The sequence below is a fragment of the Polypterus senegalus genome, chromosome 4 (assembly GCF_016835505.1).
Source record: "Polypterus senegalus isolate Bchr_013 chromosome 4, ASM1683550v1, whole genome shotgun sequence".
Lineage (NCBI taxonomy): Eukaryota > Metazoa > Chordata > Cladistia > Polypteriformes > Polypteridae > Polypterus > Polypterus senegalus.
Window position 1 is genome coordinate 134,910,872 of NC_053157.1, and position 24,100 is coordinate 134,934,971.

Consider the following 24,100-nt stretch of genomic DNA (forward strand, 5'->3'; position numbering starts at 1 on the left):
GGGAACAACCTACTCTTTCTGTAGGATACCCAAGGACCTTTTTTGACCACAGAATGCCAGGACCTTGGTTTCTCATCTCATTTGAAAGACACCACTATTTTAAAAGCACAGTGATCCTGTCACTGCAGTGAGGCATTGGGATTTACAAACAGATCACAGTGTTAGCACCCCCTGTTTGTATCACCAGCACCTCTTCCAGCAGCAACAAAAGCTTTTCCTAAATGGTCTCCCATTTAAATACTGGCCAGGCCCAAACATGTTTAGTTTCAGGTGGATTACCTTTTCTGATGTTCAGGTGCTATGGCTGCTGGGTGTAAACAGAATGAAACACTTATAGTATTGAAGTACCTTAAATCCCAAAGTCTCACTTTCAGGTGGGCAATATCAGTGCTCTTCTGGCAGATGGGGTACTTATAAGTAACACTGATTTAGCCTGGTACAAAGTTTGAAACACGTGTCTGAAGCTCTGAAAGGTTTGTCTTTATGTGTAGTGTGTTTTTTCTACCTCAGTGCACAATGAACTATTGTGTTACTAGAGCTCAAAATTCTACCTGGAAGGTCAACCATGCAGTACTCCTTATTTGGCTGCCGAGTTCAAAATACAAGACTAATTGCAAGGTATAGGGGTATCTACCACAATCTTCAAAGGTGCTTTCAACTGTTCAGAAAAAAAGAAAACATAGATATGAAAAGAAAAACATTTAGAAAGATAGATAAAGAACATATAGTTGACAGGCGAGAGTTGGCCTAATCAGTGCAAGTACTAATTTTACAGTCGCATTGAAACGATAGGGATTAGCTTCACTTCAAACGTTTAGTTTGCATATTAGATTTAAAAAGGGTTATCTATGTGCACCTCAAAATCTCTTTAGTAAACAAAAAAAAAAGACAATGTAACAGTCAGAGTAAATACACACCTTCCATTCAGTGGTCGCCGTGGACTCAGGACAGAAGTACTACTTCCACCGGTGATAGGTAGACGGCAGGCAAGCGGTTAATTAGGAGAGGAAGTGTGAGAATGCAAACTTTAGAGGAATTTGGTGTGCCCGCGGTCACGTGACGCATATGCTGCGCGTTCGGGCAGACTTGTCGATGAGCTCGCCAGGCACACGCAGGTGTGTCGCCGCTGTCAGAAAGGCGGACGTCACGTTACCTGGCGCTGCAGGTGCGCGCTCACCCTCGTCACTGTCCTTCAGTCAGTGTGTTCTACAGGATTTACAAAGACAGAAAAAAAAACAACTTTAATAAAAGTGAGAAAGCTCCTCAATGGAAAAGGCTGCGGCTGTTGAAAGGGTGAAGGAAACTCGAAGGAACTACCGCGGGTGCCCCTTGGTATAAAGCATCAGGTAAGCTATGCTGCGTTTTCACTCATGTTTCTGAAGTAGCGCAAAGTCGCTGGGCTTAGTTTTTTTTTAAATTAATTTATGTATTTATCCATTTACATATTACACCCATAAACAAGCTACTCCGTACCTTACGAATTTTCCACGCTGTAGTCTAATGCAATCTGTACATCCAGCCGCACCCAAAATGATGAAGAGCTTCGCAGCTGGCAGGGTTTCACACCTCGAGAAGGTGAGGTAGTGACCTCACACCTGGCGTTCTCTTACCACGGTAGTGGCCTCGAGTTGACAACTGCTGCTGGAATACAGTAAACGTGGAAACACATCAGCTTCATGCTCTCTGTAGTCCAGGGCTAAGGGTTAAGGTTGAAGCATTCTCGACAGTGTTCATTATTTATTAAACTGGGGATTCTGTTTGACAGGCATGTAACAGCCTTAGATTTCTTAATGCTTTGTAATCATTTCTCTATTGTTTTTTTGTGGTTCATTTGAACGTATTTTATTAATATTCATTTTAATCCAGCCTATTTTAAAAGTCAGTACAGAATGTTGTTCATTTTTATTACCATTATATCTTTATATAATTTTATATCCACATTTTTCTGGCTCAATACCTGACTCGGTATAATGAGCTAATTTTTCAGATCACAAAGTTGCATTTTTGCAGTGTGCAAGTAACACTTTAAACTGGAAATGAAAGGGCCAATTTCATTTTTGTCCATTGTCTAATTTTACTGTATCTTTAATTACTCAGAAGCACCAGTGCAAACTTCAATGTTTATGGAGTTTTAAGCAGCAAAATAAATTCCTAACTCCTTAATCCCTCCAGCTACACATTTTGTGTCTGCGAATAACTAAATCTTTTAAACGTCTAGACTATACCTATAAGCTTGCTTTGGTTTACATTTTAATGATGAATAACACTTTTCCAAGCAACACAGTTTTTAAACAAAATTTGATACTGTACATAACTACATTTAGTATAATTACTGTTGTCGGTGCTCAGAAAGTAAAGTAAAAATGGCAGGGAAAACTACTTACTGTATTTTGCAGGAATTGTTTTCTTTTGGAATTTCTAAAATCCATTCTTCCATTATTGTGCCCTCCTAGTTAAGTTCAAGGTCACAAGCTACATGTTATTCCCAAGTACAAGGCAGAAACCAGACCTGACAAATGTTACCTTGTAGCTGAAATAAAATATATACATAACAGATAATATTTGTTTTTACTTTAGTAAAAATTTGTAAATTGTATTCTCCAGTTTAATAATACTATTTCTGAAAGCTATGTTTTCAGTTTTAGTAATTTTATGTGTTTAGTAGATGTCCGTGTAATCATGTTTGTTAGGCTCAACAGAGGTTGGCTGGAAAAATAAACAAGTACTTTATGTAGGTGGCATTTAAGCAGGGTGAAGGTGTGGGCCAGCACTTTCCTTTAGAAGTGAAGGAAGTTTTTGCTCCACATATGCTGATGTCATTGTGTTTTGAACAAAACCTGTCTGTCTGTGCCATTAGCAGTTTAAAGAGATTAGAAGGGACGACATGTGCATAGTGAGCAATGACATCTTTATTTGTTGATATAATATTGGCAGGAGATAAAGAAAGGGCGTGAATGTGTTAATATATACTCATGACCCTACATTTTTTTGTGATGCAAATTATTTTAGAAACAATTACTTTAATGTAATTGCCTACTATGTAACAAACTGGATCTGAAATTCATACATCAGTAGTCTTACGGGGTAAGACTGCCAAAATTGTTGCCTGTGACCTCAAACCAAAGGATTACCTTTCTGTATTTTAGGATTATCATGCTCAAGTTTCGTTGCCTGTTGGGATAGTCATAAGTTGTAAGCTATATAACAAGTAGAGCAAGTGAGAAAAATGTGATTTATGCTTTAAGCTGTACTGAAATACTGTATTTTCTATTTTTACTCTTTTACTTTTAAGTACAGTACATATATAAAGTTACTTTGCTTGTGAAAAAAAATAAGCACATTATTTCCGGGTAGACACTATAAAACAAAAAAAAAAAACAATCAGGATTTAAACTGCTGCCCTGATCACAAGAGTAGAAAAGTTACATTTGTAGTTTATGAAACATAGTCTATGTTGGAAATTTCAAGCACCAATAGAAAGTGAAGCAGAGGATGTAAACTGCATTGAGACTGATGCAAAGTTTTTGTTTGTAACCAATGGGTTAGAGATAATTGAATACATGACTTAGGCATTGGTAACTGAATGTTTTACAAGCATTGGTAATTGCATTATCTACTGTATCTATATATATAAAATTCTTTTCGTGTTTGAAACGGAAATTACGTATGACCACGCAAAACGGAAATTACGTATGACCACAGAACATATTATAATACAGGAACTAATCGCTTCGTTTGTGGATGCCATTTTTATATTGTCTTTACGAATTGTTATTATTTGTGTGAGAGTTATTTTACTGATATTGAAAAGAAGTACACACAAACATGCCGATCTATCCCATAGAAGTGCTCCCCGCTTCACCCTCTCCCAGCCCTCCTCTCTGGACTCCAGCGTTGAGCTGTCTGCCGCCAGGCGCGTTCTGACAGAGAAGATTTATTTATTTGTCCACATGACTGTCGCGGAAACTGCCACATTATAACTTTTTTTTATTTGGCAGTACTTGATAGTAGAAGAGATGAGGAAAACAGCTTTGCGTCTTTCTACTTTTTAACTGCGCCGAGTTGTAAACAATGTGAAAGCGACACCGTCTTCAGCGGCGAGGGGTTGTAAGAACAAAGTGGACACTCAGAGGCACGGAATGTCGGGCTGTTCTGCCGGGTTGAGAGCTTCGCAGTTTCGGGCGGCGTCCTCTCTTCTCACACTGTTTGTGACACTTCGAGTGACCCGTCAACTCCTGGGAGAGTGGAAATCTTTGTGAATGAGCGTGATCGTCGCCATCGAAGCAAAATTCTCTTTGTAAATTGCGCTGCACGACTGCTTACTGTCCCTTAAGGTGATTTCATGCCACTAAAACCCCGCAACATTCAAGGTTGTTTTTGTGATCAATTCTTTTAAGAAGATGGAGGGTTTACATCTAAGAAGATGTACCGACCTCTTCATTATTAAGTTTTGGACTTGGGAATTGTTTGGACCTTCTGCCCATTAAGCACGGAAGGGCAGCGTCCACATTTCTCAGAATAATTTTTCTCTTAAATCACAGGTACGTAGTGCAAGGTTGTCAGCCAGAAATTTGTAGGATCGCATAGAAAATGTAATTTCTATACCACAGCGGTCGTATAGCGCTTTTCACAAGGGATCTGCTACTGAGAGATGATTCAAATACATTTAAGCTGCTATTAGTGCTACTTACCTGTTGTGTTATAGTGCCTTTAAAATGTACTTTACCTGAAAGCAGTCCAGTACTGCTCAATGTACCTTTACTTCTTACATGTTAATGTTTTACTGTTTAATAATTTATATACTACATTTTATTTTTTTTCCCTTGCACTCACTGAGCAAAGCCACTGGGTAATCAGCTAGTTTTTAAATAAAAAAGAAAAAGTAGATGATTCTAAAATAGCTATCATATCCTGACTTGGTCGACACTTACTGTTTAACAATTGTTGTTTGGCATTTGGCATCTTGACATTTTCAGAAGCAAACCATCTGGAGTCAACTGAGAACCAAATGGAGTTCAGTATGGCACATACTTCCTGCCTTCGGATGGTGGTTCACTTCCTGCTTCTTACTCACTATGTGACCTGATGTGGTTCATGTGAGCAGCTTGTGTGCTATTTGTAAAAAAAATATAGCAAACAATTATTGCAAACTCAGTCCATTGAATTTTTGAATAGCAAAATTTGCCAAACTGCTTTTTGCAGTGAACATGCTGCTTGCCAGTGATTTTGGTCACTGAATCCTTTCCTGGAAATTCACCATGCAGACAACTTAGATTTCCAGCTCAAAAAAAAAATCACAGTATTTTCATTTTAGGCGTACATTAGCAGACCATAAAGAGAATATTATAAAAATATTTTATTGTTCTTCATAGATTAGTTGTGTGTTATATCTTTACTGTTGGATTAAATATGTTATGCTCCACAAAATATATTGTAGATCAGTTACTGACAGAGAAGCTCATCTGGGTAGCAGTACCCTTAATGACTAGCAGAAGACACTGCTCTCACTCAGGTGGTCTTTAGAGACAATGGAGGTCATAATATAAGACCTGTTATGGAGTTTGAGGTTCCCCAGTCCTCTTTGGGGTGATGTAGTGGGGCTAGCATGCAGGAATCTCTGGTGCTGCAAGGGAGAGTCCTACCGATCTGACACCAAAGTTTGATATCAACCAGGACCTGAGAAGTGCTTACAGTAGAGTACCTGTAAGGTGCAAGGGGCACAGCATGAAGAGGCTTTTCTCATTTGATTTGAGAGAGTAGAGTTGGGAGGCAGCTGGTGACAAGAGCCCAGCTGGACAGAGGGAGAAAGGAGATTCAAGTAATGAAAGCTGAGCTGGGGAAACATGTAACAGAGTTACAGATTGCTTAGTTAAGTCCTGGGTGCAGAAGTGTTTATTATATTCTGTTTTGGTTGTATTTTATCCTTGCGATGTATCACTTATTGAGATTTTTCTGTTAAGCGTTTGTTTTGTTAAATTGTATTGTACTCTTGGATTGGTGTTTGGGGTTGCTAGACATCTGCTACAGGCCACAGTATACAACACTGATCCATTATGTCACAAGTGCTGCCGGTACTCTGATGCTCACTGAAGTGCTGGTATGATGTTTACATAACGATCTTCGAGTCTCAGTGGCTGGAGCCCTTTGCCTGCTCACCAGTCACAAGTCCATATAAGAAGATGGGCTGAATGCATACACAATTGGCCAATTGTTACAGCCACAGTCAAAACAAACCTTAAAGGAGCATGAACCCTCCCCTGCCAGAGTCAGAAAACACACAAGACTCTGTTAAATAATAATAATGAAAGATTTATTACTATTTAAGTTCTGTTTTCTTAATTGGAGAAAAAAGTGTAAAGCGTCTGCACAGATAGATCTACAACAAAGACTTGCCAGCTAGAAAGAGCCAGTCTCATGCCACTGCTTCATGATATGTCCAGTCAGTGCCATGAAGCTTTAAATTCTGTAAGTTCAGTTATAAATATATATATATATATATTGTGGAGGATGGCCGGCCGTTTATCCCGGCCAATACCCCCAAGCCGCCAGGTGGAGCCCTCCTTGCAGCATGGAGGTCCCCAGAAGACCAGCAGGGCATCATGGACAATGTGGTTTTTATGCACAGCCCTGCTGGATGCCATGGGGGCCACAAGAGGAAGCTGCAGGGAGGACCGAGGATTTCTTTGTGCCCTATGACCCGGAAGTTCGTCATAGGAAGAGCGACGGGCTTCCGTGTTGAAGAGAAGAGCTTTTACCTGACCCGGAGGTGATTGAGAATCACATGGACTGGGGATTGGGAACACTTCTGGGTCAGGAGATATAAAAGGAGTGTGGCAGCTCCCAGACGGCAAGCTGAGCTGGGTGGAAGGGTGGCAACGCATCTGGGAGCTGGAGGATTGTTTATTGATTGTGTTGGTGTGATTTATGAGTATAGTGGTGGAGAGTGTGCTTTGTACACTGTGGAAGTTAAATAAATTCGATTTGAGGACTTTTACCTGGTGTCTGTAGTCGTGGACAGGGGTTCAAGGGAGTGAGAGCGCCCCCTATCTATCACAATATATTTATATATATATATATATATATATATATATATATAGTTTATATAGTTCCATTGGTGTCTTATATTGTTAGAGGCACATTGATGCAATGGTTAGCACTGCTGCCTCACAGCTCAGGTCATGTTTTGGCCGCAACAATTGCTCCAGCATAGTTGCTAAATGCTTTTCTAGTCTTTGGGGACACATATAAGACCATTGCATCATTACAGTTAACTCAGAACTAATTCAGATCCTACTTCCCCTTTGACTTCAATGCATTTCTCTAAGTTTAGCAAAGTTCTGAACATTTCCATGATAACTGATAATCTTTGCAGTCATTCCAAGTACATGACTCTCTAGCCTTGGCTTGATGCACATTCACAGTCTCCATCATTTTTGCAGCTGATGATAGATTCATATGCTATGTATGGTTCGCTCAGCTTGTGACATGTGCTGCTTACTTGTGTTTTTGCATTATCTTGAACACCTCTGCTCCAAAATAGATGGGAAATAGCAAGAAAAGCCCAAGAAAGATTGAAAGGCGAAAGTGATAAAACATAGATTAATATTTTTACTAAACAGTATTTAATAAAGGGAAATAGCTTATTAGACTTTGTTTTGAGGACTAATATTATTATTAGATTAATTTTTCAAAAAATGTATTGTGCTTGCCGTTATATTTTGTAACATGTTCAGGGTTTAAATTTCCAACAAATAAGTGAAAATGCCTTTATTGCATGCAAATATGTCTATATCAACTGAAATTCCCAAGTTAAACATCTAATAAAGTTATAACAAAATTATTACTTGAATATATGACTAATGTTGTAGTTTGGGGGCAGCAAGGTGGCGCAGTGGTAACGCTGCTGCCTCGCAGTATGGAGACCTGGGTTCGCTTCCCGGGTCCTCCCTGCATGGAGTTTGCATGTTCTCCCTGTTTCTGCGTGGGTTTCCTCCGGGTGCTCCGGTTTCCTCCCACAGTCCTGCAGGTTAGGTGGATTGGCGTTTCTAAATTGTCCCTAGTGTGTGGGTGTGCGTTTGTGTGTCCTGCGGTGGGTTGGCACACTGCCTGGGATTGATTCCTGCCTTGGGCCCTGTGTTGGCTGGGATTGACTCCAGCAGACCCCCGTGACCCTGTAGTTAGGATTCAACGGGTTGGAAAATGGATGGATGGATGTTTCTAGTTTGTTAATATTGTAGCTTAAATAATTTACTAAAGAGTAATTCCTTTTCAGCATCTTTATCACCTATTGATGTCTTTGTCTTATGTTTTTTGTTTACATTTTAAAAACTTATTAACCATGTGTTTACTTTCTGGTTTGATGAATTAATAGTTTTATTCATTTTACAAGCTGTTGTGTCAAAGTTAGAAACATATTGTAATGGGATTGAGCCACATTTTTCCCATCCTATTAACAGGATTAAAGAGCTCACCTTTTACAATATATTATTACTATTAGCATGAATGCATTTTATTGGGTGGATTGCAGTTACATAACATAAAACACATTAATTTATCTTTCCTTTTTCCTGTCAAGCACATGCCAGAAGCTCTCCTTGAACAAGACACTTGTGCATCGCAGGCCATGCCTGCTGATTCAGATTGAACTGAATTGAATTTAATTCCTTTATTGTCATTGCACACAGTACAATGAGATTCGATGTGCAACTCCTCCACAAAACAATAATCTTCCCATAAAATAGTAAAATAGCATAGTAAAGCAATAAGAGATACAATATGAAAACATAAGTACAATGTACATATACATATAGTGCGAAGTGGTCTACTAGAAGCACTTATTGGACTGATTGAGTGCATTTATAGATTTTGGGATGAAACTGTCTTTGAGCCTCAAGGTCTGTGCATGAAAGACTCTTGTATCTGCCGGATGGCAAAGTTTAAAACAGATTATGGCATGGGTATGTGGAATTCATGCAGATACTGGTGCCTTTCCTGTGGCAGTGGGTGCTGTAGATGTACTCCAGGGCTTGAAGCTGCACCCTGACAATCCTCACTGTTCTCAGCACAACTAGCTATAGAGCTTTCCGAACAGCAGCTATACAGCTGAGATGAAACACACAAATACAATGGATTAAAATAACTCTCTGTGGTGTAGCAGGAGTAGGTCAGCAGCACCTGTCAAGGGAAGCTAGCATTTTTCAACATTCTTAAGAAAAACAGCCATTGCTTGTGTCTTTTTCAGCAGTGCCGTGGTGTTAGCTGGTGATATGTATTCCCAGGAACCTAAAAATTGATGCACACTTCACCCTGTCTGCATTGATGAAATTTTGAGCTTGATCCTCATCATGTGATCTTCTGAAATTGATGATGAGCTCCTTGGTCTTCCCAGTGTGGAGAGATAGGTTATTCACTGAACACCATCTCTCCAGACTTTTCACCTCTGCTCTGTAGGTTGATTTGTTATTATTGGAAATTAGCCCAATCACTGTTGTGTCATCTGCAAATTTTATAGGTATTGGTTGTGCAGAAGGGATAGGGGATGGGGCTCATTACACAGCCTTGCAGTGTGCCTGTGTGCAGCGTTATGGTGGAGCATAAATGGGGGCCCAGCCATACCACCTGATGGCGCTCCAACAGGAAGCTGAGGATCCAGTTACATAGTAGTATGCTAAGGATCAACTGGTGCAGTTTATGGATGAACTGGGAGGGGACAATAGTATTGAAAGTAAAGCTATAGTCTACAAATATTCAGCCTAACATATCTGAAAAGATAATGGGACGGTATAGCTGTTCTAATAAAAACTTGTTGAATGTGTGAAATTTACCAATAAGTCATCTATTTGGAAATCCCAGTGGGATCCAAGTGCCTTGATATAGCTGTCCACTATGTGCTTAACAACCACAGCACCAAGGTTATTAAACATCTCTCTATACTTTTTTATTCCATCATATAATTGTGGAGTTACATCACCTGTTGCGACAGCCTTGGAAACAACACAGAAATTAGCAAAACACCAATTAATTGTATGGTACACTAATACAAATGACTCACATACACACATACACAGCTTCTTGTTATGAGGTCATCTGTTAAAACAATGTGCAGGAGAAATCAGAGCACCGAAAGAAAAAAAAAGGTTGGATATGGAAAGACTGTGAAAACTCCAAGTTTTAACTCAGGATTTCTAAATTGCATAAATTCCAGAAAACAGTTACTGTAGAGCTAAAGTGTGAAATCAGTTATTTCCAAAAAAAAAAAAAAAAAAAAAAAAAACAGTAAACCAAGGACTATTTGGTATTTACAACATACAGTTTGGCTTGACACCCCTACAATTAATCATTTAAAATCCCCTGTGCCAGAGTTTTCATTTGAACTAAAACTTTCAAAAACAGTCAAATAGTAAGTATTCAAAACAAACTATGTTACAAAATGCTCAAATCCATAGTTTACTTTAGCAATTAAATGTGTTAACTGAATACAAACACTAGAAGCTGTTTTACACTGTAGTAATCCTTTTAAATTACAGGATTTTCATTGGGGTTGTAAAATATAACTGTGAGCACACCTCAGTTTGCTTACTAAGCCAATACTGTTTGTTAATTATATGCCTGAAAGCTGTACTGGTAAAATTCATAGTTGCCTTTTGCTGCAACTGTAAACAAATGCAAACATTTTTCTTAGGGTGTTTTATTTTATTCTAGCAGTTAAATGTTTCTTTGTTATACAGGTAGAAGCGTAACAAAGAAGCAAACAAAGTTTTAAAAAATTATTATTTTTATGTGGTTCAGTTACTTTATACTTTATTTATATTGTTTAAAATAAATTTACTTCAGTTGAACACAATACTGCAATTGACATGTAATGCAGACAACAAAGTAACAACTTGGTTTCGAAATACAAAATTAGGATACAGAGTAGTAGGGTACATGGGTACTTGAATTTAGTTGATTTAAAAAGTGGTCTTTCTAATTAAATCTGAAAATCTATTTATACAGAAATAAATTTACAAAGCATACTGTAACACTTTCACAAAACCTATAAATAATTATCTGTAATTAGCTACAGGCCAATAACTACAAGTATAAATGGATAAATGGTTGTGGAAGTATGGATTTAACTGAAAGCATGTTTGAACCTGAACTAAACTGAATATTCCATGGCTTTATACTGCTTACCAATGAGAGTGTGAATATTGTACAGTAACTGATGTACTGTATATATAAGTAAGTCAGGGTATAGAGCACGGCTATTCAATTACAATTTCATCTGGACCAGATTTTCAAACCAAGAAATTCAGCTGGGCCAGGAATTTTCAGTGGCTGGTAAACATCAGGGAATAACAAATTTTAAACCACCACAAATGAATGTATTAAGAAGCAGGTAATGTTTACTCATTGCTTCCCTTTCAAATTTGGTAACATCTGACACAAGCATATCAAAAGTGCATAAAACATATAAAAAGCTATAACCAAACAGAATCTGAAGTAGTAGCAATATTTTTTCCACTTTTTTGGTCATATCTGACCTAGGCACATCTCAAAGTGCATACAAACAAAATAGTGCACATTATTAGCAATAACATTTGTTTTCCTTTTGAAATATAATCAACATTTTGGTCATATATGACCCAGTTACATCACAAAGTGCATTAAACAGAATAAAAAAGACCTGTCAATGCTATCAAAGCTATCAGTGTACAAAACCACAACAAGTGATAAGAGTATTTAACACACACAACTACAATGTGTACTGCACACTGAGGGACCATAGGTTTGTTTTAAATAACCGCATGTGTGATTAGCGATGCCTTGTTTGTAAACAAAAAAGTAGTGGTACGCATACATTGTGTTTGGATCAAGTCTGAGGTACTGTGAAGTTATACAGAACCTGAGATTTCTAATGTTATGTTTATTTGGTGAAACAACATTACATTTAAAATTTGAAATCGACAAATTGTGAAGTATAATATAACAACTGTTTACATTTAAATAGCACTTTACTCACTACTCAAAGCTCTTTGCAAGCTCCACACAGGGATGACCTGGGACATGAACCCAGGATCTCCTTATTATGAGGCAGCGGTGCTACTATTACACCACCTGTATAGGTGTGGTGTACTGCAGAATATGGTGCTTGATAGTTTAAAATTGCAAACACAGAATTTCTGAAATCAAAGAATATTAACCGCGGGTTAATAATAAGAAGTACATTCTACAAAAAAGTTGTTATGTAGTCCTGCAAATCAATCAGTGCTTAATTTGACTGAGTTTTAAAAATTCTAAATTTGATCCATTTCCAATTCTCCAACCGTGTAGGTAGAAGGCTGACCCCATCTTCACAAAATTTGGTAGGCGGTTTCCCTGCGCTAACCGAAACCAATGTACGCACTTATTTCGGTGGTATGACACCACTTTCAGTCGCCATATTGAACTTTCCAACGTCACTAATTCTCCAACTTCCTGTGTAGGTAGAAGGCTGAAATTTGGCAGACTCATTCCTTACAGCTTACTTACAAAAGTTAAGCAGGTTTCATTTTGAAATTCTACGCGTAACGGTCATAACGGTTGACAACGTTCGCCATGTTAAACTTTCTTATTTATGGCCCCATCTTCACAAAATTTGGTAGGTGGCTTCCCTGCGCTAACCGAAACCAATGTACATACTTATTTCAGTGGTATGATGCCACTGTCGGCCGCTATATTGAACTTTCCAGCGGTCTTTGTTACTTATGGGCCCATCTTCAAGAAATTTGGTACGCGGGTTCCCAGCACTAACTGAATCCTACTTACGTACATATATACATCCATAGCCTGCAGCTCGGTCACCGTGTGAGGCGGCGTTGGGTCCCCCATCCCAATGCCTCCCACGTTGTTGGCTGCCTGCCTTTATAATTCCGTCCGTTGCTCTGGTCTCTACATTCCCTTCCTTGCTTTGCCACAGGATTCACGTCTCCCTGCTGAAAACTACAGCCTTTTTATTTAATCCACGGCTCCTCTGCTGTTTTATTGTTAGTTTATTACGATTATAGTTATTGTGTAGGTATTTTAGACTTACGTTACATTGTTCAAGTACCCATTTCCTTTACCATTCCAACCGTACCCCCATTAATATGTCTATCGAGGTGATCACCATCGATCAAAGAACTGTCACTTACCGAGTGGTTTCCATGCCCGGAGATGGCACCTGCCTTTTCCATTCTCTGTATTACATATTGCACAGCCATATCAGGCTCACTCTTGATATCCGGAGGAACATTGTGTCTTATGTATTATTGAATGACTGGGACAGGTTCAAGGTGTGGACTGATGACGGTACAGGAGATAATTATACTACACAGCAGCACTATAATAGTGAAATGCTTAAGCCCTTGACCTATGGTTCTGCATGTGAGTTGATGGCTGCCGCTGAATTGTTCGTTTGTTGCTTTTAAGTGTACCGAAATGGCCAAATATTTGCCAAAAATTTACACCTTTGGAGAACTGCCAATGCCTCTTAAACATCTTAGATTCACAGGAGACGATTTCAGTAGTGGACACTTTGATGTTTATGAATGTCTAAACTCTCAAAAGCTAGATGTGAAGTTATCGATGAAATCGGTTGTATGCTTACAACGCTTGACAGATGCTGAATGTCACTTCAACACAAATCCTGCAAATACTGTCGTAATTGAAACAAACTATGAAAATGAAACCGATTATGACAGCAGCAATCCAAGGTGTGAGATTTGAGGCAAGATTACTTTTCACATGTCTAACTGTACGTTGCATGCTCAAGAGTAAGCTCAGCGCACAGCTTGGTCATATTACAACCGGAGGGCCGAACTGACAATGTGATATACAAAGAGATCCTTAATAAATAATTATTAGTATATTTTCCCCTCAGTTTAAAAAGTTTTAATTTTCTTCTTAATAAAACTTTTAAGGCAGTACTTCGCCGCTGCGAAGCGCGGGTATTTTGCTACTTACTATAATATAATAAAACCATGCACCTGTAAAAAATATCGCTGAACGGATGTAAACAGACACACAAACTCTGGTGAATTACCGGTATGTCTTCTTGGTATCTTGTTGTCACTTGAATTTTTTTGTTAGTCAGTTTTATTTGTGAATAAAGGCACACCTGTTTTGTTATACCTTTGCGAAAGTGTTTATATTCCATTAACCATCTGAGATCAAATCTGCATTTGCCTGTCTCACGCATGCACACACACATCCATGCATGAAAATGTCATTATTTGAAAATGCAATGCCATTTGAACATAAGTTGTAATTTGACCATTTTTTTTTTTATTTTGCCCATACTCCGTATTATGGTGCATGGCACTGAGAATGCAGACAGGCTTTTTCTTTTTGGATGCATATACCGTCAGCATGGCACTTCCAGATCTAAACACTAGCGTGGAGAATTGCTCACGTACTAAAGTGACTGTAGATGCAGGTGAAAGTTCCTGTCCCATTTTATTTATGGTGCCAAGCAGAGTTATGTTGCGGTGTAGCAGTCTATTAGCTAGCGAAAGAGATTATGTGAAGAAGTTGTCTGTCTTTACGGTTCTGCCTTTGTCCAGAAACTACACCATAAGATTACGACCACAGTCTTGGAAAGTCTTTCTTTCGTGGGATGACTGGGATCTTTTTCTAAATAAGGAGTGGCACTACTTTGTCTCTAGATCTGCCTCAATCCAAAAATTTATGCCAAATTTGTCAGGCTTGGTTGAGATTACAAGAAAGGACAACAGACCTTATTGGAAACAGTTGGTTATCAACAGTAATATGTTGTCCTGGGTTGTAACTCAAAACCCAGTTCAACAAAACATTGCCAGTTGTCCAATATCACAGCAAATTTGTTGTTTTTCACATGTTATGCACGGGTGTCTTTGTTGTTAAAGTGCAAATGCCGCATGATACTCTGATAGCGGTCACAAGGCATTGTATCTTTGATTGCTGGTACAACACATAGTTCTGAGCAGGCATCAACCAAAGCATTAACTGTGGTCATTGCTGCTCTTGTAAAAAGAATGGAAATAAATGCTTTCAACTCAGAGAGGGAGGGGCAAGTTCTTTGTACCACGTGAACGTCACTGACAGAATAAAACTGAATTAAAAAAAAAAACTTTTACAAGTAGCCAATATTTACACCGGGTGTTACAGACTCAAATTAAATGTATGTTTTTATTATATTATAATAATAATAATAATAATAATAATAACAGCTCACTACTCAAAATTGAGTGAGCTCGAGCTTAAACCTACAATATCTTGACAGTAGTTCTTACCTCTGCACTGGCAAAGCAGACACGTTATCTTTCTGTTGATTGATATTTGGGCTTGGGTTATTACTCATTGACAGCAACATGTAAATTGAATGATTTCTTTATCTTTGGTTACATTCTTGAATAAAAGTGCACTTGTTTTGTTATACCTTATGTGTATTTGATATTTGGACTAACATCTTCACACATCATACACTGCACCTCATTATTAATATAACATGGAAAAAGTTTATGTCTTAGTTATGTGTTCAACATTTCTTGCCTCGCATTTCCTGTCATCCAGCATTTACCCAGATTGTTGTAGACAAGGAACACACATGAAATGCATATATTCCAAATAACAATATATTATTTACCCTATACATACAACTCAAGGCACCTCACACCCAGATAAAGAGACTTGAGCTGGGAGTACTTCAGCTGTGTCGGTGGGGGGGAAGGGATAGCAGGCTGCTTGCTACTTGTGCTGATTGATACATTTGCAAAACAAAGACGCTGATGAAGAAGTGTGAAGGAATTTAAGAATTTATAACTTTTTTTGTAGGCTTCAGGGATTCTAGTGTTAATGAATCAATTTTAATGTAACTTACCAAATTAATATATCCATCGTCTGTGCTCAGGTGTAATGTTGTCTTGTGTCCACAAATAGGTCGCAGTTTCCAATTAACAAAGGAACAAAGAAGCACAAAGAAAGACATATATAATGGTTAGAATGTCCTATGAACAAAGGCAACAAGATACACAAAGAAAGAAGGATGTTGGGCTAGCATATCTAGTAAACACAGTTGCATAAATGCATCAAAACATATGGATTTACAGTACCATTGTACCATTCAGTCAATATTAACAAATGGGCGTGAAGCTATGCTAGCTTTGTGATAATTACTTTAGTCATGATTTGTTTCATTTAAGATGTTAAAAATTAGAGGTAAAGAATTAGAAACCCATATCTTCTGTCATGTACTCCGAAACTCATAAAATGAAGGGTCTGAGTAACAAAGTTTGAAAGCTTTTCTAAATAAAAATTAAGCATCTGCCACAACAAATAGGCATCCTGGCAATTTAATAAAGGCATAATATTTAAAAACAATAAAACATATGAAATGTGGACAACATAAAAACTGAATACATTAACAAATTTATATGTTTGAACAAAAAGGGAACAAAAATTGAAAAAAAAAATAGTTTTTAAGAAAATATCTGAAATAGAGGAGGGTATAATGCTATTTAACATTCAGTTCTACTCCTGGTTTATGGAAGTACAATACATTATATAATAACTATGGATAAAATAAGAACTAAATTGTACTGAATTGGTTAGCTCTTTTTTCCCTGTATGCTTTATGCTGGGCTTCAGACAAAACTGATTACCATCAATTAGGCAGAAATGCGTTGTCTCAAAACACAAAATAGAAGAATAATTTAAGACAGAGAGGTTGTTATTAGTTATATCCTTAGAAAACAATAATATATTCCCACTGTTCCAAAACAACACAATTTTTCACACATGAAAGGTGCTTGGTTTTGAAACCTATTGAGATTTCATACTGGTAACATGTTGTATCCTTTGAACAACTTTGTATCCTTTGAACAACTAAAAAATATCTTTTCATTCATACATTTGATTTGCTACTTGACTAAAGGAAACCTGGCTGATATTCAAACTTTCATGAAATCTGTTGTGGAAACTATACTGTTCAGCAGCAATGAAGGTATAGTCAATACTGTATCTCTAGAATGGAGGCAATGTAGGGACCAGGGGCCTCATGTATAAATGGTGCGTACACACAAAAATGTTGCATAAGAACGGTTCCATGTTCAAATTGCGATGTGTAAAACCTAAATTTGCCGTAAAGCCACGCACATTTCCATGGTAGCTCATATCCTGTCATACGCAAGTTCTGTTCTCGGTTTTGCAGACTGGCGGCACCCAGCATCAAAGCAGTGCTACTGTTCCTGTGTGGTTACCCTTTCTTTTTTAGATCCATAGCCCTGACGTGACTTTATAAATACACTGAAATTAACCGCATATTGTTTATTAGTTTAATGCATCTGATTGTAATTAACCTGTAACAATATTATGGTCCACAGAATGGTCAAACTATTTTAAATACCTTAGCTGCTTTAGCGTTGTTATTCTCACTGCACCTTCTTCTTCTTCTTTCAACTGCTCCCGTTAGGGATTGCCACATCGGATCATCTTTTTCCATATTACTCTCACTGCACCACTTCGGAGTATTTATATCACTGTATCTGAGTGTGAATCACAGCTGTACAGCTGCTGATCGGAAAGAGAATTATCGGTATACAGCATCAAGTACACGCTGTCTCATACAGCAAACGCTTCGGAGCCTTTCCTTGCGGTTCAGAAACAGTTTCCTCCCAAGAAGTCTAAACGCACTCAATCAGTCCAACAAGTGCTCCTTGTTGAACTGTTTGTACTTATAAGTACAATTACCTCACTGTAAACTTGCGATACAGTTATAATATTGCACAACCTGAGCCACTTTATAAAGCGCATATTTACATATGATGACAATATAATTTTTAAGATGAAATGCAGCAAAATATGTCTTTTATATTATATAGATAAACCTTTAACTTCATTTAAATAATCTATATTGTTAATAATTAAACATGTGAGGACACAGTGCCGCAGTGCTAACAAGGAGCTGGCGCTCCGTTCACGGATTTTTCCTGCCTCGCGCTGTATTCTTGCTGGTGCTGACGTGACACTGGAAGGATAGAATAATTAAACACGTACTATGAAGATATTACAATGTTCCTTAAAGGTTTTGAAGAATCGGCATTCTAAGCTTACAGATGGCTTAACGTCTGTTACAGCGCTGATTGTTTGGAGATTGGGTATTTAGAGAAAGAAAATTAAGGACAGGAATTGGAGGAATCGTTTGAAAGAGACAGTACTGCTACAATAAAGTATTTCATCGAAGGTCGTGCATGGCGCAGCAAGCATCTTGAGTGAGACATGTACAATCACTGCGCCCCCTTGTTCCCATGTTTAATAACATGCTTTAAATCCTATCATCATGAAAATGATATCACGTATACATCTCAGTATTTTAATTATTCAGAGAGCTGTAATATCATGAATGTAATGGATTCTGTGTCCTGTCAGATGAAGAGAAATCCTGGAAGCACGTAGTGATTCACACACATAGAGCACATAGAAGATCAAATACAAAACAAAGCATTTAACGTGCTACTTTAGTTACAATGGGATTTGAGAAACTAGTAAATTAAACGATTTAAGAATTAAGTTTATGATGTTCTACTTTAATGACAAAATAAACTAAATGATTAAAGTGGAAATTTAGAAATTAAAGTTGACATTTCGTGCTTTTTCCCACTGGGTGCCTTTTTTTTTTCTCTGTACCCTAATAAGCTTTCATATGACACTCAGACAGTGGGCTACGACTCGCCTTTTCACGGTGACTTTGATATCTGACAACTTCTTTTTTATTTCGGCATTGTGCGACTTTGTGAAATTGAGCTTTCGAGTTTCTTCGGCATGCTATGTCACTCGATCAACTTCCTTTGTTGTTTATACCACTGTTTAAACCAACAAATAGTAAGTTTTTCCTTGCCTCCACTTGGTATTCGCTGAAATTCTTCTATTTTCCCTCGTGCTTTTGCCATTGTCTTTTCACAGAAGGCTAAGCTTAAGGGCTATTTATATTGATTTGCATATTCAAAGAGGCATAATTCTGGGAGAAGTTGGGACAGGACAGCAGGCGCATGCACATGTGTTACTTTTCACGTTGACCGGGATTTATGGAGCAGAAGAATGAGGAAGTTGGACTTTGCACAGATTTATGCATCTGGATTTTTTTGTGTGTAAGCACATTTCCACTTTTGTCCACACGCTATGTTATAGTGTGAAGTCTACGCACGGCGTTATGCATGAGGCCCCAGGACCTTTCAATCAGAATTTCAGATAATGAATTCAAGTTAGCTACTGATTAAATACATTACTCATAAATTTATAAGTATATCTTATTCAATTCAGAAGTGAATATTATACATTCTGGCTGCTTTCTCTTATTCAACTGGAAAAATACAAACCCATATCCCATAACACACAGGAAAAGGGATGGCCTTTTTTATTTTACGTTAGAGAAGATCAAATACACTTTACGATTTTTCAAAAACATGCTTAGAATTTGGAAGATTTCTATAAATATTGTCCATTATTAGACATGCTAAACTTATGTTAACCTCTAACATGTCTCAATATATTAGAGCAATTATTTCATATTAAATACTGAAATTTCTTTCCAAGTTAGATATAGCATTATGCAGTGTGTATGATGTACTTTAAGGTTATTCTTGGTAATATAGTATGTAAAAAAAAAAACAGTTAAAAACTGGTTCCTCCATCTGCAAATTAATTTTCACTGCCTTATCTTGCACAGGGCTGTTCTACTATAATACTCTGCATTTACTTTAACCAAAATGAAGAAAATCAATTTGGTTTTTACTTGCTAAAAGGTCATCAAATACCTGTTTTGCTGAGAGTGTCATGTCATTTCAGTAGGTGTGTTTTGTTTCTTTTCACCCATACATATTTTGGAATGGTTTTCTTGAGTGTTGTTTCAGGAGGCGTTGAGTAGCAAGAACTGTTGTTTTATTTTACATATTACATAGTTTATGATATTATAAAAATATAACTGGTTAAAAAAAAATGTAATATGGGTTTCTCAATCATTTCTGACTTTTCATGTACATATTGTATTGTAGCAGAGCTTTATGTATGGATTCTAAAATTTGGGGCTAGATTATTTATGCCAAAGAAAAAAAATCAATATTTTTATGTATGATAAGCTTGTTACCTCACATCTAAGCATCTTGCGTATGAAAAAATAGCAGTATATTACTTTTTGTTTTGTGGTAAAAATCAGTTTTATTATTTCACTTATCTTTAGATTGAATTCATATATGAGTTTTTGAGCTGAAGAGAGTATTAATTTGTTATACCTCATGCACATTTTATTTAAAGCTCTCATTTATATAGTACCAAATGCTATAAGTGATTGACATATGATTTAATAAGTCTTACCATATACAACTTTTTTTATTTAGCCTTTATGCATTTAAGACTGCTTTATGGTTACTGTAAATTACTAGTGTTCAGGCTTGAATACTTTAATGATAATGTTTAGGTATTATATTTTAAATTACTTGTGTGTACAGTGATATTTTTTGGATTGTACATTACAACGTGTAAGCTATTTGCAGCATTTAACTTAAATTCATTTTTGTTGTTTTGTTTTTTTGCCCATCTTTTTTATTAGATGGGAGTATATTTATTTCTTGGGCATGGGAATGTGCACAGGTGAACAAGCAGAGATTACTCTGTCAAGGCTCCTCTACTGTATGTTTATTTTTGTATCTACTCAATTTTGTAGAGATTTCATGAAGCATGCCTACATTTTTAGCAGCACATTTAATACAATCTAGCCGCATCTATAATAATAATAATAATAATAATAATAATAATAATAATTATAATGTGTTTTATTTATGTAGTGCCTTAATAGCTCAATTGTTAGGACTTGGGGTAAATTCTAAACTTTTCAGTATTCTTATAAATTGCACACAGCAAAAGAGATTTAACAGCATTGTCTCCTCCATGCAAAATGTTGACACCAGAATTCCTGAGGGCTCTGTGTTGTCCCACATACTGTACACTTCATATAGAAATGAGTGTCAGACTTCATCACCAGCCAACACTTTTTATAAATTTTCAGACAACACGGTACTTGTGGGGTTCTTAAAGACTGACACTCTGTCCAGTCAGTATTTTGACAGAGATGTAGGTGATTTTACCAAATGCTGCTCTTAAAGTTTCCATGTAATAAATGCAAAGAAAGCTAGAGAGATGTTCATTGATTTTAGGAAAATAACGACAGAGGTGCCACATATGGAAATAATTGGCAAACTAGTAGAACGAGTTGCATCCTACAGATATTTAGGGGTGGAGATTTATAACTGGTTATGATTCAATCAAAGTGCTTTAGATATAGCTTTTCTTCTGTAAACTGAACAACTTAAATTTGGACTGCCTCATTCTCCATATATTTTGCTTATCTATTCTGCAGAATGTTCTTTCTTTCCATTTAATCTGCATATTTGGCAATAGGTGCACCCATGATAAAGTCAGATTTTAGCATCTGATTAAAGTGGTGGGCAGGGTCATTGGTATGGAACAAAAATCATTGCAGCAGCTATATGAGGATCTGGTTCTTAAAAAGCTCCATAAAATCCTAAATGATCCCATAGATCCACTACATTGTAAATTTAATTTTAGCTCTATAGTGCTAAACACATTTTTATAATGTCAAATAAGAACTTCCAGATATAAGAGATCATTTGCACCCTCAGCAATTAGGCTGTTTAATGAGAAAAGGTAACTGGAATACACATCCATCACTGACTTTGCAGATTCATATGTGCAACTGTATAGATTGGTGTAAAGTTTTTTATTATATGAATTTGCATATGTACGGTATGTGTCAGTATTTAATGTAGGCATGCATTTTGGGGTTCTGATCTATGTGGTTCCTTATACGTAGTTCTCCTTCCTTGTCTTTTTAAATTTAAAACTTATGTCTGTGTAGGTTTTTCTGGATGAACAAAGCACATGATAATACAACATTAAATTTGAGCTTAGTTGAAAGAATTGGGGGCCTTTCGAGTATTGAAAGAAAGAGAAAGAGCGAATCGTGCTAGTCACCTGAAATGTGTTGGCTTTTAAGGGGGTGTTTTTGAGCCATGTGTGCATTGTTGACAAGGAGACAACATAGGATAGTAACCATATATAATACATAACATCTTCAAATTATATTGTCACAGTGCAATTCAGTTAGTTCAACGTGTATTATGTGAACTTCAAAATTAATCTCATTAATGGGTCAAAACTTTGTGTAAAGTTCCTTAAAGATTCACAAAATATTTGTATAACAATAACATTTCTCAATCAGGTATAGGATACTTTGAATACAGTTTACAAACTGGACCTAGTACTTTTATACCTCTTTTCAAATACGTATAATATGTAATATATAGTGGAAAAAATACAAGAAAAATTATATTAAACAATATTGTCATAGCTTAGTAAAAGTACAAATGAATTTGGGATTTTGAGTGAAATTAACAACACTTAAAATAACCCGTTATACATTTAGAAAAATCAGGAAACTGTTTTGATTATGAATATACAACAATAAAACAATTCAGATCATATTTATTAACATGATGCATATAGATAGAAATGATAGAATGATATATGATAGAAAGGGGAAATCACTCATAGAGACAGAGGTATACACTTGTAATAAGAGCCATATATGACAGTAAGTGATTCATTAGTTTGTTTTATACTGTTTTATGCTGCACTTCCCATCTAGCACAAAGGAATGTGAATAAATCCTGCACCGTCGAAGGATTGGATAAAAAGTCCTAAAATATATAAAGCACTTACTCTTTTTTTGGTACACACTGGGGTAGCTGGTTTTCAAAACCCAGCAGTCACCAGTACACTGTAAACAAGCAGTAAATGGTTGTACTGTATGAGCCTCAATTCACAGTATAGTAGGTAATAAAACCTGGCAATTAACAAAGTGAACACATGTTTATTTATAAACTACCAATTAGATTTTTTCCATTCCACTTCCAATGATTTCCTCTTAGACAAGGCATCACACTTTCCCTTAGTTGAGACTTCATGCTTTTCAGCTGCTCAGACATTATTTGGATTTAATACCTGTGTTATATTTCTGATAATTAGGATATGTGTAAGGTTAGAGTTTAAATATGGTCTGTGTTCACATACTAAAAGTATTAATAAAGTCAGTCCTGTAATATTTTTCACTGCTATATGGTGCATTGATGTTCTTCAGAGTATGTTAAAAAATCCTTGCATTATTTTTTGAGCTGCAAAAACACTTATAAACATCCATCCATCCATTTTCCAACCCGCTGACTCCGAACACGGCGTCACGTATACAGTATAATCAAAACAGTCTTTCATTTTTACTTCATAAAATACAGTACAGTATACAGTAATCCCTCCTCGATCGCGGGGGTTGTGTTCCAGAACCCCCCGCGATAGGTGAAAATCCGTGAAGTAGAGACCATATGTTTGTATGGTTATTTTTTTATATTTTAAGCCTTGGTCTCAACAACCCTGAAATAGGAATTGGATTGAGTATAATTTAAGACTTATCTTTAAACTATTCAGGTGTTGATTCTATTTTTGGATATTCTAATTGTAATTTTAAATAATCAGACCATTTCCATTTCCAAGCCATGGTGTAGTATGTTTGTATAGATAACGGCATTATACTGTCTTACAAAACAGGTTGAAGCATGTCAGCAATACAGCTGTATAGCCCAGCCTTCATGCTTGTGGTAACAGAGTTTTACTCAGGCAAAGATTAAAATTTCCCCTGAGAGTTAAGAGTTCTGTTTTGCAGTCAAGGGTGCATAGAGATATGAAACGTTTCTTTGCATAGATCTATTAAATTGCCTGTAAATTCAGCTCAGCCAGCAATATGAATCATTTATTGAATTATCACTACAAACTAGTAATTTCTATAGCATAAACCTTAGCAAAATACTAAAGACTGTGTCCAAGTTTAAAAGAAATTATTTATAGCTAGTCATTGATAACTTTCATGCATACATCATATATCTAAGGAAATATATTATATATTTATATTTATATATATTGGCCTATAGAAGTCTATGGAAGAACAGAGTCATGTATACATTTACAATGTTGCTTAATTTTCAGATCATGAGCCACATAA

General features: G+C 36.7%; 1 protein-coding gene across 1 annotated transcript in view; it reads left to right on the forward strand.

Moving 5' to 3' along the window:
- Positions 1–1,076: 1,076 nt before the first annotated feature.
- Positions 1,077–24,100, forward strand: part of LOC120527641 — a 57,946-nt gene continuing 34,922 nt past the window's right edge. The window contains exon 1 of the mRNA XM_039751277.1: positions 1,077–1,346. The gene's annotated coding sequence lies outside the window, so the exon portion shown is untranslated. The remainder of the gene's footprint in view (positions 1,347–24,100) is intronic.